At 47.0% G+C, this 17,726-nt stretch overlaps 1 protein-coding gene and 1 long non-coding RNA gene across 30 annotated transcripts in view; one reads left to right on the forward strand and one right to left on the reverse strand.

Annotated features, from left to right (window-relative positions):
• Window positions 1-17,726, reverse strand: part of FOXN3 (forkhead box N3) — a 415,372-nt gene that overhangs the window by 159,245 nt on the left and 238,401 nt on the right.
• LOC146401880 (uncharacterized) lies at window positions 264-6,486 on the forward strand. The gene is made up of 3 exons (XR_014811282.1): window positions 264-3,622; window positions 3,714-5,511; window positions 5,807-6,486. It is a non-coding gene; the product is annotated as an uncharacterized LOC146401880 (long non-coding RNA).

Here is a 17,726-nt window from a genome sequence, read left to right on the forward strand (position 1 = left end):
ATGGCAGGGGGCACACCCGAGACTCTAACTCAGCCCCAACCAAACTGGCAGGGGTTTTTTGAATGATCTCACTTGTCGGGAGCTGGGGCCAAGCGGAAAAGACCCTGCTCTGAGGTCAAAATAAAGACGCTGATTCTGAGCACACTGCCCATTCATGTCCCAGACTTCGGCTTGAAGACACACTAACCAGATAAGAGGAGGCTTTTTAAAGGGAGGCTGACTCTGTACGCACTTCATAGATTTGGCACTAAATTCTGTTTGTTCAGAGTACTTTTTTTTCTTTCTTCTTCTTCTTCTTTTTTTTTTTTAATGGCTGCACCTACAGCATATAGAAGTTCCTGGGCTAGGAGTCAAAACTGGCGAATTGGAGCTGCAGCTGCAGTCTACACCCCAGCCATGGCAACACCAGACCTGAGCCACATCTGCAACCGATGCCGCAGCTTGCAGCAACGCTGGGTCCTTAACTCACTGAGTGAGGCCAGGGATGGAACTTGCTTCCTCATGGACACTATATCAGGTTCTTAACCCTCTGAGCCACAACGGGAACTCCTAGAGTACTTTTAATGAGCTTTTTTCCTCCTTTAAAACAAAACAAACAAAAAACCAAGAATCCTGCCAAGTACAAATACAGATCCACTGATTTTTCAGCATCTTTAGAACCCCAGGATGTCGATCTACCACTCCAGGCCCTAAACTGGATTGTCTCGCTGCCTTGAAGAAAACCGATAAATTATTTCCCGAACAAAAGCAAGGAGCTTTTGGGTCCTATAATCTCATTGCAAATCCTTTTAACCCACTCCCTACTCTTTCGGCCCCCAATCCTCTTTGGGTAATCAGAGGGCTGGCGGGTGCCAGGGCTGTGGCTGCCTCTGCTTTCCCACCCCAATCCATGGCACTCTTTGCCACGGGCTGGGGGGGCAGCGTGCCAGGGTTCAGGGCCCCATAATGACTCTGTTCTTCCAGGGCAACTGTTAATAATTAGCAGGAAGCATTTTGTCTTTAAATCTCACAGCTTGAAAACAGTAAGGCCTCGTCCTGCCAAAGAAACAGTGAATTCTAGAGAAGCGAGACTTGCTCCCAAACAATTCAGTGCGGATCTACCCACAGAATTAAATGGTCCCGTTCGTTCTTCACTACGCAGCCGTCAAGTGCCTACTCCGGGTGGGGCACTCAGTCTCAAGCTGGGGGAGCAAAGGGGAGCAAGACAGAGGTGGTCCCTGTCCTCAATGACTGACATGGACAGACACGGCTGCGGAGTGTGACAGTCGGACAGGGGACGCTCGGGCCACTTGAGGACCCAGAGCCCTGGTCCGCATGTGCACTAGCTTTGAAGGAGCGGCTGGAGAAAGAGCCTTTGGGAAGGGGACATCTGAGCAAAAACCTGGGGGAGAGACGGGACACAGTAACAGAGGCTCAGAAGGAGCAAGCTCAGGGGATCTGGGAAGGGCACCGTCCCTGGCAGGGAGCCACGTCAGGCGCCGGGGATGGCGAGGTGCGCAAACGCTGGGAGCAAACTGCCAGGGCTCAAACTGGGGCTCCATCATTTACCAGGGCTGTAACCCTGGGTCTGTGTTCCAGACACATTCTAAGGGCACGGAATCCTTGTTGGGGCACCTGTTCTGGCACGCCACCTCAGTTTCCCCACAGTGTGCCCTTGGGCTCCCCTGATGTGGCTTAATGCGTTTCTGCAACCTGTCACAGACATCACGTAGACAACATCTGGTGGAGAAGCCACCAGCACATCATGGCTGTGAGCGATCAAGACTGAAAAGAGGACAGGATGAAAAGTCTCCTTCAAAATAATGAGACAGAGGATCAAATCCCCAACTTGGCTAAATACCCAAGTAACATCCACATGAGCCTAAGTGATCTGACCAATGGATGTCCAGGAAGTCGGTGAAGTCTCTGTTGCTTCAATTGGCTAAATAAGCCTCCAGACAAAACAGAAATTATTAATACTCTCAGAGGGGTGGGGGGCATTTCTTTCATTTCACTTAGAAAATGCTATGTAGCCTGTCGAAATATTTATGACTAGCCAGAGTGCTGGAAGCATTAAGATAATCACAACCTGGGGTTCCTGTCGTGGCTCAGTGGTTAAGGATCCATGAGGATACGGGTTCAATCCCTGGCCTCGCTCAGTGGGTTAAGGATCCGGTGGTGTAGGTTGCAGATGCAGCTAGGATCTGGCACGGCGGTGGCTGTGGCTGTGGCTGGCAGCTATAGCTCCAATTCAACCCCTAGCGTGGGAACCTCCATATGTGGTGGGTGTGTCCCTAAAAAGACAAAAGACGAAAAAAAGAAAAAAAAAAAAGATAACCACAACCTGAACTCATATGGTTTGAAACATCCAGAAAGAGAGAGAGAGGGAGAACACATATATAGCCACATCTTTGTCGGTTTAAGGCAAAGTAGTAGGGAAAATAAAGCTACAGTAGGCTGAATGGGACAATAAATGGGAGAGTAACCCTTTGGGAAGAAACACAGAGAAGGAGGTTTATGAGGAGGAATAAGCAAAACAGCATTTAATCCTGAGCTAAAAGCCATGTAACTTCTTCTTTGATCTCTCAGCCACAGGGATGCACAGAGAACCCCATGCACAGGTCCCTGGAAACTCCATTAGTGTGGCGAGCAGCTGAAAAGCCAAAGGTGACCGCAGGAACCCGCCGACACCACGCTTGCAGCCTCCCTGGCCCCACAGCTGCACCGATGTTGGTGGACATACCCAGGCAGCTCAGATGGTAGCCCTGTGTTTCTTAAGTCCGAATGTGTGTGTGAACCACCTGTGCTGACTCTAATCCAGCAGGTCTAGGGTGATGCCTGAGAGCTTCCATTTCTCAACAAGCTCCCAGGAAATGGAGAAACCACTAGTCCTCAAGCCCCAGCAAGGCCCTAGAGCCACACCATCCAAGGCGCTAGTCACTGGCCATGGGTTTACATTCAGAATCAAATGAAATTAAAACTTCTGCTGCTCGGTCAAACTGGCCACATCTCCCGCACTGGAACTAGTGGCCCTGTGTGGGACATCATGGATCCAGAACAATTCCACGACCACAGGAAGTTCCAGTGGACAGTGCTGCTCCCACCTAGAACGAGTCCTTCCTGCACTCACACTTTAGCCTCTAACTCGGCACCAGATCAAAGATGCCCTAAAGCACCAAGGAACCAAGGTTATGGGGGCCTTTCTCCCATCTTTTCCATTTCATGCAAGAGTAAGAAGTAAACCACTCAATACAGAGGAGGGTGGAGAACCACTGTTATCTATAAAAGGAATTGTAAATGAATAATTTGCTATCTCAGGAGCTGCTCCCTCGTTTACTACCCGCCACCCCTTCTGGGTGGTAGGTATCATGGGACCAACTTTATAGATCAGTAAACAGACAACAGGAGACGTCATGCTACTTGCCCCGTGTCAAGAGATAGTGGCAGGTGGCTTTGTGCTAGGTGTGTGTGACTCCCCAGTACACGCTCTTCCCTCCGAGGCTGTGTGAGATGTACTGGGCGTTACGGGTGCCTTTTGGGGACCAGGCCCAGCCCCTGCCCTGCCAAGTCAGGCATTGTAGCTGCAGTTCTTGAAGACAGGTATGGTAGCATCTTGGGGCGCTAGAAAGAAGCCCCAAAAACTGTAATTGTAATGTATACATGGTAAGGATAACCTGACCCCCTTGCTGTACAGTGGGAAAATAAAAAAAAAAAAAAAAAAAAAGAAGCCCCAGGCAAGACATCACTCATGGAGACTTAGAGACACGGTCACAGGGGCCTTCTAGTCCAGAAAACACTTTAATCGAGGATGAAGAGCAAAACTAGCTAGCAGTTAGGCCCACGAATCCTCACTCAACAAAGATTTATGCAACAACGACCAGGTACCAGGTAAAGAATGGACAAAACTACAGGTCCCCACCCTTCTGTTATAGCTGTTCTTGAAAAAAAAGGCCTCTCTTAAGGCATATTCTATACCTAATTTACATATTCTATGCCTAATTTCAACCCTCAAGATAGTTAAGAAAACAGTCATTGATGATGAATGAACAAGACACATGTATGTTTTTCATCTCAAGCACCACGCGGCATTTGAACTTGGCTCCAGGGGCTGCTCCAAGGGGGACGGTGACCAAATCAAAGGTTTTCAAGGCTACCTGAACACTCAGCTCATGTCACAACCCACAATCCCCTCCAGCTGCAGGCAGGTCATTGAGGGGTTGTGTGCACGCTCGTTCGCGGGCACAAAGTCATGAAGTTTGTGCTAGAAAAGGGATCGCTCTTGTTCACTAGGTTCTGTCGAAAGAGCAAACAGACAGGGCTGTAATAATGAACTGAAAAGAAGGGGTCTAATTAAATTTTTATATGAGAGTATGTAATGGCCAGAAATAGAAAACACTGCTTAGAGAGAGGAAAAAAAAAAAAAAAAAAAAAAGAATCAGAGCCGTAAAACAGCTAAGAGCTCAGGGGCTCTTCAGATAACCAGCAACTGCTTACGACTCTTTAGTGTGTACACAGAGCTTCATCTTACTCTCTAAACCCACAGTAAATGGCATAAAGCAGAAAGGCTAGAGAACGGTGAAATATTTCAGCACTTCCAATTCGGTCCAATTCTACAACTATTTATTGAGTGCTTTCTAGTGCCTGACACCGCGAGCCATCCATTCATTTCACCAGCGTTTACCAGCATCCAATGTGCACGCGCACGGCCTGACTTGGGCCGTGGGGTCTTTCCGTGTGGTTAAATACACTCACAGCTCTGGGAGGTGACTACAGTCTTTTAAGTGAAACAGTACATGTACACAAAAGACCACAATATGAGGCGATATCTGCCAAGTAGTGCCCAAGTGATGTGTGAAATTTATTCTGATGTGTGATGAGAGTTCACCATGGGGTTTCTTGGAGAAGGTGAGATTTACCTGCAAGGCCACCCCTGAAAGGTCAGTAAGTATGCAGCGTTGTCTTGAAGAAAGAGAATCCTCTGAATATGCCTCTCCCACGATGTAGGACTAGGGGTCTTATCCCTGACTGAGCATCGTTCACTGGGAGCTTGGCTACAGCCCACTTTGAGGTGACTGGCCCTGGAACGCTGGGGATGGAGCTTACAGGATCCAGAAGTGACAGGTGTGGAGACAAGGTTTAATCTGCACAGCAAACTTACCTGCAGCTTCAGGTGCAGAAGGAATGGGTAACCTGAACCTAATGCGTTTATGTAATTCCTTAGGGGGACTGAAAGATATTGGTAAAAGGCTCCCCTGCCCCCAAAAAGCCCTGTGAAAAGAAGTCCTTTGAAAGTGATGGGTCTGTTTAGAGACAGTATCTTTCTTACGGAGCTTTAGGGCAAGACCTCTGTCTTAGTATTTCGGACTTCTGGTTTACCCCTTACACAGGGCCTCTAAGTGCTGCAAGGCCTCTCAGCCCATCAGAGTTGTGTGAGTCTCCCCACCAGGCACAAGTGAGCAGGGAACCCATTGCAGAAACACACAGAACCCTCCTCACAAAGAGGGTTCCAGCTTTAAAACATTATAACAGGGAGTTCCTGTCGTGGCGCAGTGGTTAACGAATCCGACTAGGAACCATGAGGTTGCGGGTTCGGTCCCTGCCCTTGCTCAGTGGGTTAACGATCTGGCGTTGCCGTGAGCTGTGGTGTAGGTTGCAGACTCGGCTCGGATCCCGCGTTGCTGTGGCTCTGGCGTAGGCCGGTGGTTACAGCTCCGATTCAACCCCTAGCCTGGGAATCTCCATATGCCGCGGGAGCGGCCCAAGAAATAGCAACAACAACAACAGACAAAAGACAAAAAACAAAAAAAACAAAAAAACATTATAACAGTATTTAATACTTTTGATATAATTATCCTTTTTACTATAAGCATTGACTGCTGGGGTGATAAGGGACCTCAGAGATGATCCAACAATCTAGGAAGTGAGATCCAGAAAGACGAAGTGACTTGCGTAAGGGTGCACAGCTATTTGGGGCCAGTGTCAACATTAAAAAAAAAAAAAAAAAAGCCAGATATTCAGACTCCCAAAACAGTGCTCCCCCAGACTTCATGCTAATACTTTCCAAAATAATCATCAGTGCTATCAGTTCTTCAGACTTAGGAAGAGCTTCAAAACAGGCAGGAAGGCTAAACCAGTTTGCATAGGTGACAAAAAGCAATTCTCCTGTTACATGAGATTTATTATAAGAAATCAGAGTGTGAGAAGAAATCAGCTTAGTCATCGAAGTATCTCAAGTAACTTAGGCAAAGCATGGCACGAGAGAACTCCAGCAACAATGGATGATTGAATAATGAAACGTTCCATGGAGTTCCCATCGTGGCTCAGTGGTTAGCGAACTCAACTAGCATCCATGAGGACGAGGGTTCGATCCCTGGCCTCGCTCAGATTTTGGATCTGGCATTGCTGTGAGCTGTGGTGTAGGTTGCAGACACAGCTCAGATCCCACGTTGCTGTGGCTGCACTGTAGGCCAGTGGCTACAGCTCCGATTTGACCCCTAGCCTGGAAACCTCCATATGCCACAGGTGTGGCCCTAAAGAGACAAAAAAAAAAAGGATTAATGAAACATTCCAGCTAATCCAGCCTGGGGGAATAAAAAGGGACGTTATGCTTTCTGGAAGTCAGAATCTGGGAATCCATCTGGGGCTTTGGAACAAGTAATGAAACCATGAAGAATTCCATGGTCCCAAACAACCGACACCACTCCACTCAGTGAGTCTGGCCAATCAACTAGCTGCATCATGGCTATTTCATAAGATGAAGAGCAGGTATCACCCTCCGCTTAGATATGAGGGAGAAAGACACAGGAGAGGAAAGAAATAACCTGCTTACATCATTCAGCCACATGATGAGCATAGGCAGGAAAAGAGGGTGGGGACACTTGAACCCGAAATCGTAACCAAATATCCGTCACAGAACAAGCCGATTACGTGGGTAGTGGATTCACCTGACACCAGTGCTAGGTATAAATCTCTCCGAGTGGATACACTTTACACACACTTTAAAGATTGGAGTTTTGTTCTAATGAGGCAGAACTGAAATAAACAAAACCCAAGCCCTTTTCCATTATTTCCAAAATAACACCTGACCAAGTCCTCAATCCCTAAAACTCAGAACACAGCAGAGAACCCTAGCTGCCAAAGATTCTCAGCCAGTGGTGATTCTGCCCCCCAGGGGACAGTGGACAATATCTGGAGACATTTTCGAGCATCACAAGTTGGGGGTGAGGGCAGTCTGCTATTGGCAACTGGTGGGTAGAAGCCAGAGATGTTGCAAACCATCCCACAATGATATACAGCCCACTCACGACAAAGAATTCTCTGGTCCCAAAGACTGACAGCGCCAAGGAAGAAAAACCCTGGGTTTGATTTCAAACCACGAGGTGATACTGAGTGCAGCGGTCAGGATCGGGATCTACTGCCCTAGTTCAGGGAGATTCTAGTGCCCACCCTGCCCTCACCCCCCTCACTCATGGCAAATATCACGTAACAAAAGAGGACAGTATTTCTGAAGCATTTCCTTAGCTCCCAGTAAACCAAGTTAAATATCTTCATTGCTTAAGTTTAGAGGTGTTCTCTCGCAGAGTCCTTTCTTGTGGGTACTGACTTAGGGGCTGCAGGGATTCCAACAGGGTCACTGGAAGCACAGGCCTGCTGTTTTGTCAACATCTGTGTGGGGACAGGAAGCAAAAGGGTACCTGCCTGATAGAAAGAAACCTCGAAAGTCCTCGAACAGCCACTTGGCAACTCCTATCTGCTGCAACTTTTATGGGCAGAAGTGGCCTTGCATGGGAGTTGCAAAAACGTTCTTGGCTTCAGAGTTCCCTTGTGGTGCAGCGGGTTAAGGACCTGGCATTGTCACTGCAGCGGCTCAGGTTGCTCCTGTGGCTTGGGTTTGATCCCTGGTCCTGGAACTTCTATATACTGGCAGGCATAGCCAAAAACAACAACAATAACAAAAAAACACCTTCTTGGCTCCAAGGAAGAAATATATATCCACTTTCCACTATCCAGCCCCCCTGCCCTCATTCCTGGTTCATCCTGACTCTTCTGTTGCTCTCATTCAAACGTGTGAAGCAAGAGCAGGGGGTGGAGACGGTGGGGAGAACCACCACCAACTTGCGGGGGCGGGGGGGGAGCGTTTAACTTCAGCAGCTGTTTGCAGTGAGCCTGCAGGTCTTGTAAAGAAAGAGCAAAGGAGAACAGGCTATTTGTCAGTGGGTCAGGGCTAAAGACCAACTGATGAGAGGGGTGAAACCAAGAGAAAAACCATGAAATTTGTTTCTGCTTGGCCTTCCAAAAGCAAATTGTGGGTTTATCCAAATGCTGCAGTTGGAAAATCAGAGCTATGCGCTGAGAAAAGGTCATATGCTAAGCGTGACTCACTGCCATAAAATGCATCACCTATGGAAATGCCAGCAGTCATCACCTGCTATGGATTCTGGAATGAAGGCCACACGGGACCACACTCTGCTCCAAGGGATTCCTACGAGCCAGACGTCTGCCCTGCTTGCCTCAGAGTCCTCAGTGCCTGTGCAGGGGAAGGGCTGAAGGAATGAAAAGAAGTTAGAGTGAGGAGGTCCCACTATGGTGCAGTGGGTTAAGGACCTGGTGTTGCTGTAGCTGTTGCTCGAATTTTATCCCTGACCCTGGGAACTTCCATGTGTGCCGATGTGGCCCCCCCAAAAAAAGTTAGAGTGGCAAATGAGGGCTGTTTAAAAGAAATGCCATGCTACTTTTACTACTACTATTACTACTATTTTGTGGCTGGATTCTTTTTAATTATTATTGTGATGAAAATACACATAATATAAAATTTACCACTTGAACCATTTTTTTAAGTGTACAATTCAGTACACTGAGTACATGCTCAGAGGTGTGCAATCATCACTATCTATTTTCGGAAGTTTTCCATCATTCCAAACAGAAACGCTGTACCCCAAGAAGTGTAATATCACCACCTCCTGACGGCCCCCTGGGTAACCTCTTATCTCCTTTCTGTCTCTATGGGCTTCCCTATTCTAGGGGCCTCATGTAAGTAGAATCACACAACACCTGCCCTTTTGTGTGTGACTTATCTCACTTAGCAGAACATTTTCAGGGCTCGCCCATGTGGGAGCAAGTACCAGAATACGGTTTAAAGGCTGAGTAATATTCCATTGTCCACATAAACCGTGTTTTGTTTACCCATGCACCTGTTTGTTAATGAACACTTGGGTTGTCCCCACCCAAACAACCTTGCTGCTTTTTATTCTGGGGTGTTTTTGTTTGTTTGTTTATTTTTGCCCATGCCTATAGCATGCAGAAGTTTCTGGACCAGGGATTGAACAGGCGCCAGAGCTGGGACCATGCGGGATCCTTAATCCCCTGAGCCACACAGGAATTCCAATCTTTTGGCTCTTTTGTTTGTTTGTTTGTTTTTGGCCACACCTACAGAACAGGGAAGTTCCCAGGCCAGGGATAGAAGGAGTACCACCTGCAAACTCCCAGAGCTGCTTTTTATTTTTTTTTATTTATTTATTTTTCTTTTGTCCTTTCAGGGCCGCACCTTCTATGTATGGAGGTTCCCAGGCTAGGGGTCTAATCAGAGCTACAGCTGCCAGCCTACACCACAGCCACAGCCACACAGGATCTGAGCTTTTTCTGCCACCTATACCACAGCTCACGGCAACAGCGGATCCTTAATCTGCTGAGCAAGGCCAGGGATCGAACCCGCAACCTCATGGTTCCTAGTCGGATTCGTTTCTGCTGTGCCACGACGGGAACTCCAGAGCTGCTTTTTAAACCAGATGACTTATGGCTCTGCTGGAGCACTGGTGCAGGTGAAGGAGGATGAAGCTGCCACCCACTCTCCACGTGAAACCCACATGGGCCTCAGTGGGTTTTTCACTTACACAACGGAGGGACTGAATTAGATCAGCGATCTCCAAAATATACGTGGCCCTCGCCTATAGTAAGAAATAGATTTTTCATTATGACTGAGTTTACACAAACCCACATACATAGCTGGAACAAAAGTTTCACAAAATAACATTTATTCTCCTATGGGCAATTCTCCTATTCCATCCTATTATTTTTCATTAAAAAAAAAAAAAATGACTGCAAGCCCTACACTGATTTCACAACCCACTGGTGAGTGACAACTCATGCTTGGAGATGTTTTTGACTTAGATTACTTTTTCCCAAATTGGTGTTCCTTGGAATTAGTGGATAAATGTGCCAAAAACAAACAAAACACAAAGAATAGTGTTTATCACTACAAAGTAGTTATAAAGAGCTGTATTTCCAAAATTTACTGACCTCAGAAAACTCCACATATATTCTAAAGGAAAGTCCTAACAGCTCTGGAAAACTGTTTCCTCTAAGACCCATTCAGGGAAACTAAACTGGGAGATTTTAGGTTCTTTTCTGCCCCAACTTTCTATGACACAGGACACTAATTCTCAACATGATTTTCCTGTTCATGCTACCACAGGAGGCAATACTACCATATTATTATATAGATTATTATATAGCATCACAGCAATACTATATCTGACTCCCCAGAGTTATACCATTCATATATTCACAATAACATTTTAAGGAAAGTAACAATTTTTCTGAGAAGTTTTATGTTCACAGAAATTGAGGGAAAGGTCCCCTCCGCCATTGGGATTTTTTAAGTTTATATAATTTTTATATAATCTCTCTAGGGATTCTGACACCCTAACCCCTTGGTTCCCTTCATGCTGATCTGCAGACTTTGTTAAAATCACATTTTCCAGGACTAATCGCAACACAGCTCAGTGGTTTAGGTGACTCTCTCAGGCTTAGCATCATTGCCACACCTCTTTAGGGTACTGAACCCATCCTCACGTGGTCCATTTTGCCACCCAAGCAGTCTGCTCAGCGTGGCACATATAAACCAAAATGACCAGCAGAGGCTTCCATTTCCCACCATCTAAGACTTGCCTTGGCAAGTACGCACTTTCCCAGCACTGTGTTGGTAGTTATTTATAGCTTAATTTGCATACATGTTAAGTCAACCAGAATTAGCCAGGTATTTTCAGAAGACTCTTCACTTGCTTATTCCTTAATGAAATTAATGTTAATTCTATATCTTTAATCTAGTTTATGACTTCGCTGTCAAATAAAGGGTGCTAATTGCATTTATTCATTTGATTTCACAAATATTTACCGGGTTCATATACACTGAAGGTTCAGGTCAATGATTAGAGAGTTTTTTAAAAAGAACGTTAAGAAAACATATTGGTAGTTTCTATCACAGCTCAGTGGTTAACAAACCTGACTAGCATCCATGAGGACGTGGGTTCAATCCCTGGCCTCTCTCTGTAGGTTAAGGATCTGGCATTGCTGTGAGCTGTGGTATAGATTGCAGACAAGGCTCAGATCCTGCACTGCCGTGGCTGTGGTGTAGGCCAGTGGCTACAGCTCTGATTTGACCCCTAGCCTGGGAACCTCCATATGCCGAGGGTGAGGCCCTAAAAGCCAAAAAAAAAAAAAAAAAAAAAAGAAAGAAAACATTGATTTAACAACAATGACCCCCCCCAAATACTCAACCCCAAAAAGGGGTTAATTAGCCCTTGCCAGTTCTCCCTAAAAACATATTTTAAAAAAAATTACACATTCAAAAATGATTAGAAAGATGGTTGTGTAGCCATTTATTCCAAAAGACAACCAAGTATTCAAAGCAGGCTTAGAGGAAAAAAACCAAACCAAACCTGTGTTATCTGAGAGTGGAATCCATGGACAAGGTACGTTCTTTAATATTGAGAAGTTTGGGGAGTTCCCTTCCTGGTTCTGCAGTTAACAAACCCGCTTGGATCCATGAGGGTGTGGGTTCAATCTCTAGCTTCGCTCCGTGGATTGGGGATCCGGCGAGGCCATGAGCTGTGCTGCAGATCACAGACACGGCTCGGATCCTGTGCTGCTGTGGCTGGCAGCTGTAACTCTGATTCGACCCCTAACCTGGGAACCTCCATATGCCAAGAGGGCGGCCCTAAAAAGCAAAAAAATTAAAAAATAATAATATCAAGAAGTCTGAATTTATTTTAATCTCCCAAATCATAAAACTCAAATCACACGTTTGGGACATTATTGTATAATTCTCTCCCACCTCCCATTTACTTTTCTATTTTGTCTAAAATAGAAAAGACGTCCTTACACAAGTGTGCACACACGTGCACACACATATACACCCCCGACTTCCCTCTCCACTTCCCGCAACAGTGCCCACCTCCATGCGCACAAGTCAGACCCCCTCTGCTTCCTCTCTGCCCCAGTCCCCACCAAGTCCCAGGGCATCATCTCCCTCCACCTGTCTTGGTTCCTTCCCCTCCACGCTCAGTTTCAGACCTTCAAAGACCTGATCTACTGCAAGGGCCCCCTAACTGCTCTTGCCTCCTGGCCTCCATCGTCCCACCCTCATCCTGCCACAAAACTGAAAATGCCTTTTAAGAAATGACGGGCCATCCTTCCTCCCCCAGGCTCACCTCTCCAACTGTCAGATACTGGAGACCATCCCACAGAAGGCAGTGACCACCAGGTACCAAATGATGGTGGGAAGAGCTGAGCCTTTGGATTCCAGAGAGTGAGACTCTGCTGGCTCAGGTCCCAGCTCAGCCACGAGCAAGCTGGGGGACCTGCCCTTTGCAGGCCCAGGACTGCCTCTCTTAGTCTCAGTTGTCGACAATATAAAACAGCGATAAAATTAAACGCGCTGGATTCTTAAAAAAATTAAGACGGATTGCATATTGCATATATATATATATCATATATCATGTCTGTTATGCCAAGTCTGGCACAGAGCAGGTGCTTGGTTTTCTGCCTCCCACCCAAGATCCCGAATGGCTTAGGGTTCAAAGCAGGAGGGACTAATGAGATTTTAAATTCTTTACACAGGCATGCTTCATTTGATTGTGCTTCACTTTACTGCTCTTTGCAGATAATTGCATTTTTTTTTTTTACAGATTGAAGGTTTATGGCAACCCGGCATCAAGCGAGTCTATTGGTGCCATTTTTCCAAAAGCATCTGCTCCCTTCGTGTCTCTGTGTCACGTTTTGGTCATTCTCACAGTACTTCAAACTTTCTCATTACTGTTATATTCACTAGGGTGATCTGTGGCCCGTGATGTTAGTGCTACGACCCACGGAGGGCTCTGATGATGGTATCTTTCACGATAAAGCGGTTTTCAGTTAAGGGATGTACACCGTGTTTTTAGCCGTAGCACTACTACACTCTTAAAAGACAGGCGCATAGGGGAAGCATAACTTTTATATGCACCAGGAAATCAAAAATTTCCTATGACTCGCTTTGTGGCGCTACTGCCTTTACTGCAGCGGTCTGGAACCGAACCCGCAATATCTCCAGGGTCTGCCTGTAATCCTACCAGTGCTCAAGAGCCTACATTCATGACTTCATTCATTTCGCAGAAGTTGGGCATATCGGGGGGGGGGGGGGGGGGGAGTGAGTTTTGTTTTATTCCGCATCAAAGAGGCGCATTAGAGAAATTCAGGTCGGTCTGCTTCTGACTTTGACTTCAACAACAGCGATGACAGAAAATTCCACATCTAAGAGGTGAGGGTAAGAGGGGGTTAGAAAGAGGGAGCTTCAAAGGGCTGCAATAATACAATTCCATTGGTGCTACCGGATGCGCAATCCTGCCTTTCTCGAGAACAGCCCACGAAAGAGCTGGGAGGAGGCACTGCTCAAGTGACGGGGCCTCAGAGTGTCAGGCCCGGGTCTCTGGCCAGAACACCTCCTTGCAGGATCCCCCATAAAAATCTGTGGACACAGATTCGAAAGTACAAAGACTCACGACCATCTTTTAGCAGGTAGGAAAGGACACTGCTTGGGTGACTTTCTTCTTGAGGGATGAAAGGAAAAGAGTGAGATTTCCTGGGAGAAAGAAGGAAGATCTGGAGCAGGGAGGAGACGGGCTTTGTTCTCATCAAAGAAGAAAAGAATGTAGGAGAAAAAAAGAAAACTAATGAGCTGCCGCCAGGAGATTTAAGCACGGATTATGTATCTGGTGGAGAATGCGTACAATTGACTGTTTTGGCCGGCCTGCGGTGAAAACTTTTCCCACTATGATTAGGGAAGGGAGAGCCAGAGTGCCTTACCTTTCAAGTGCTCTGTTCTGCACTAAGTGTTCAGAGGAGGTTTCTTTTCAGTTAGGAGCAGAGGGAGGCTTCTTTTCAAAGGAATAATGAATGAGACAAAGCTGGAGCGATTCCTGGCCCGGCACCACCTCAGGCACATTTGCATGTTCCACAGCAGCTGCAAAATGTGTAGTCTTCTGACAATATTTGGTGCTTTGGAGTCAACAGCTTGGAATTTATAACCATTCCATCCCAGAGTAGACTGATGGGTCTCTTAGGCTTCAAGAGTGACCCGATCCAAAGAGTCAGGCTTTGTGACACCTGGAGGTACACCAGGGCCTCGGCAGACAGATGGGAAAGGAGATGAAGGCCAGAAATACCAACGCTGCAAAAATCACTGAATTGTCACTAGAGGGGAGGGCTACAGGGCACTTCTCCCTCCCCCTCCATATGCCCTTTGCCCCGACTAAAGGGAGGGAGGGCAGCCAATGACCCCTGAGCAACCAGGAGAACATTATTTTGCACTTACAATCTGAGCTCTGCCTTCGAAGGGAGATCATTGATAAATATCTTTTGGGTAAAATCCGCATGCAGGGTTAAAGCACAGGGAAAGAGAACTCTAAAGGAATCTGGGTATTCACAGATCCTACATCTAGTGGAAACTACAGAAGCTATAATATATAAAGATGCCCTTCAATGCAAATGAATAGATAGGGGTCAAGTTGGGAGGCCGCATGCGTAAAAATGAGACTATACAATTATCAAGAGAAAGTCTTGGGATGGTGAGGAAAATCAAATTAAAATGCACTGATTTTCCTGTGGGCCAGGCACAAATGCATTTGATGCCGCCTTTTGATACTTAATTTAATGCCCATGGCACCCTTTTGAGAAAGGTATTCTTATGTCACAATAGCCATGACAAAAATGGAAGCTCAGAGAGGTCAGGTTAACTTGGCCGAGGTCACAGTTAGAACCCAGGCTAGGTTCTAACCTGCAGCTCGTCCTGAGATTTACTGGGGTTTGCTCTGGGCCTGGTTTGATGACAGTCAGCCTGCAGGAGCTGGGAGGGAGCACAGGGATGGGCCATTGAGGGGTTCTCAGGCTGTCCTCCACCGTGTGCCCTCCTGTACATGAGGAGCTGAGGCCTGGGGAGGCAGAGGACCTGCCCAAGGGCACTGAAGTTCATCAGAGCCTGGGCCAGGATGGGGCGCCTTGCCTGACTGCTGGTCTACCTCAGGGCCAGACTCAGGGGGCAGGGCAGGGCTGAGGATGCCAGCGCCTCATTTCAAAACCTTCAGATCTGTACATCTTTTTCACTTTTCTCCTTCTTGCTGTTGTTCCAGACTTGCCTCAGAGGACATCACAGCTGTTGCATCTGTCCATCTGCCCCCAGGACCAGCTGGGGACCACTCCACCGCAAGTGCGGCCGGACCTGAGGCCAGGGACAGAGCTGGGAGCCTGAGGAACTCGCCAAAGCCCATCTGGACAGCACCCTCCAGTGGGTGACACCACTGGAAAGTTTAAAAGGGGGACAATCCCTCTATGTACCTCAATTTCTCTACAAGCAGAGAAGGAAACGAGGCAGGGGTGGGTTGGGGGGACCAAGGATGATGACTAACTTACAAAAGAATCCTAAGATACTCTACTCTTCTTATAGCTAAACAAGAAAAAAAAAGAAATATAAGTCCCACAACTTGCAGAGGGGAAAGGGAGGAGAGAAGAAGGAAGAAGAAGGGGAGGGGCAGGGGGAAGAGGGGACAAAGGATGGAGGGAGAGGAGGAGGGAATTAGAGAAGGAAGAGAAAGCTACGAAAATTCTTCTCACTTGTCTCCTCCGGAAAAAAAAAAAAAAAAAATGTTTTCCATTCACTTTCATTCTTGCCAAAGCAGATGGGGAGTGTGCGTTGGGGGGTGGGAGGTACCAAGTTTGTTAGAGAGATACGGGTGGTTAACAGACTTTGACCAGCACTTTCCATTGAAAAGTAGATAAACACACTGGGAACACGTGTCAACTTGGATGCTGGTGATTAAGCAACTAAGAAGATAAGGATTGGAAAAAAAAAAAGTGTCTAAATGGTTTATGAATGTTCATTCTCCAGGTGAATTCAAAATCAACGAGAGTGAGCAATTAATGTTGAATTTCTGACGCGTCTCACGCTCTTCCGGCCCCGTTCACACATGCGGCAGAGTCTGCAACGTGGGCCTCACATAAGGAAAAGCAAAAGGTTAAGAATGTGACCAGCGACGGGCCCCAAACATGGGACAGCACAGAATAAGGGCACCGGTTTGGCTCCTCCACGGAGATTTATACAAAGGGTGTGTGTTGCTCTGGTTAATTCAGTGGATTAAACAATAGGGGAAGGTCTGCGGGATTTGATGGACGGCTTTTGGAAATGATCTTCTGCTTGGCAAAACACTGCACTGATAATTTCCTTCACACGGAAGGAAATGCAAAGACGTGTCACTAAAACAAGGGAGGTAATTACAGGGCATGAACCAAAACGCTGGATGACACAGAATGAAGAGTAACTAAATTAGTCCCATCACGGCCTTGAGAGCTGGACTTTACAATTTCAAGAGAAGAATCTGACCTCTCCTTTGTGCGAAAGCAAGCCATGCCTGTTTTCCAACCTACACGGTGGGTTGGGACAGTTACAAACTCCGTACCACAAAGTGATACGCCAGCAAGCTCCAGTGCTTGCAGCTCCACAGACTTAGCGACAGAACCTCCCAAGAGTTGGAAGGGATGACCTTGCAATTCTCCCAGCAGTAATTCAATCTCTTGGAGGGACACTGGCAGCTGGTCATCTCATCGTGCGTTCACACACTACCCAAACAGTGACCCTCCCACCCAAACATTGCCCCAGCTCCTGGTACATGCCTGGCACAGCGTTATGCTGTTCTGTTGTTGGAGAGAGCTTTCTTGGACCGAGTGCCCATCTTTCTTTCTATAATTTCTACCCATTGGATCCAAATCCCTCCTGGCCGAAGTGGAGGACAGCTGACATGGTGACCTTCTGAAGGTGTGGTCTCCAGACCCCCAGCTCCCCTGCAGGGACAAGCAGATCCCCATAGCCGGCCTCGAGGCTTTTCTCATGGTCTCAAAACGCCCCTCCCACCTGGTCAGAAACTTCCCAGTGAGGTCTGATCCAAACGGAAAGTGGAAATTACTGGCCATCACACCGCTTGTGCAAATACTCACCTTTTGGTCAATATAACCTAAAACTACCTGCAGTGCACTTTTGACCAATACAATTCACTGCTGACGGACTTACAGGAAGCAAGTTCTTCCCTCCATTCTGTCTTCCTCAGATCTTTCACGAATGATGGGTTCCACGGTTCAATCTAATTATTTTATGCCTCTACTTCTTAATCCCTCTCCTTTTTATTTGTATGTTTTTTGCATTTTAGGGCTGCACCTGTGGCCTATGGAAGTTTCCAGGCCAGGGGTGGAATAGGAGCTATAGCTGCCAGTCTACACCACAGCCATGGCAACTCGGGATCCGATCTGCATCTACAACCTACACCACAGCTCACAGCCAGATCCCCAACCCACTGAGCGAGGCCAGGGATTGAATCCAAATCTTCATGGATACTGGTTGGATTCATTCCCATGGTGCCACGACAGGAACTCCCTCCCCTCTCCTTTTT

This window comes from Sus scrofa, chromosome 7 (genome assembly GCF_054392235.1).
Source record: "Sus scrofa isolate SSC_HxYL_T2T_F1_AM1 chromosome 7, Sscrofa_HxYL_maternal_Yorkshire_Landrace_v2.0, whole genome shotgun sequence".
Classification (NCBI taxonomy): Eukaryota; Metazoa; Chordata; class Mammalia; order Artiodactyla; family Suidae; genus Sus; species Sus scrofa.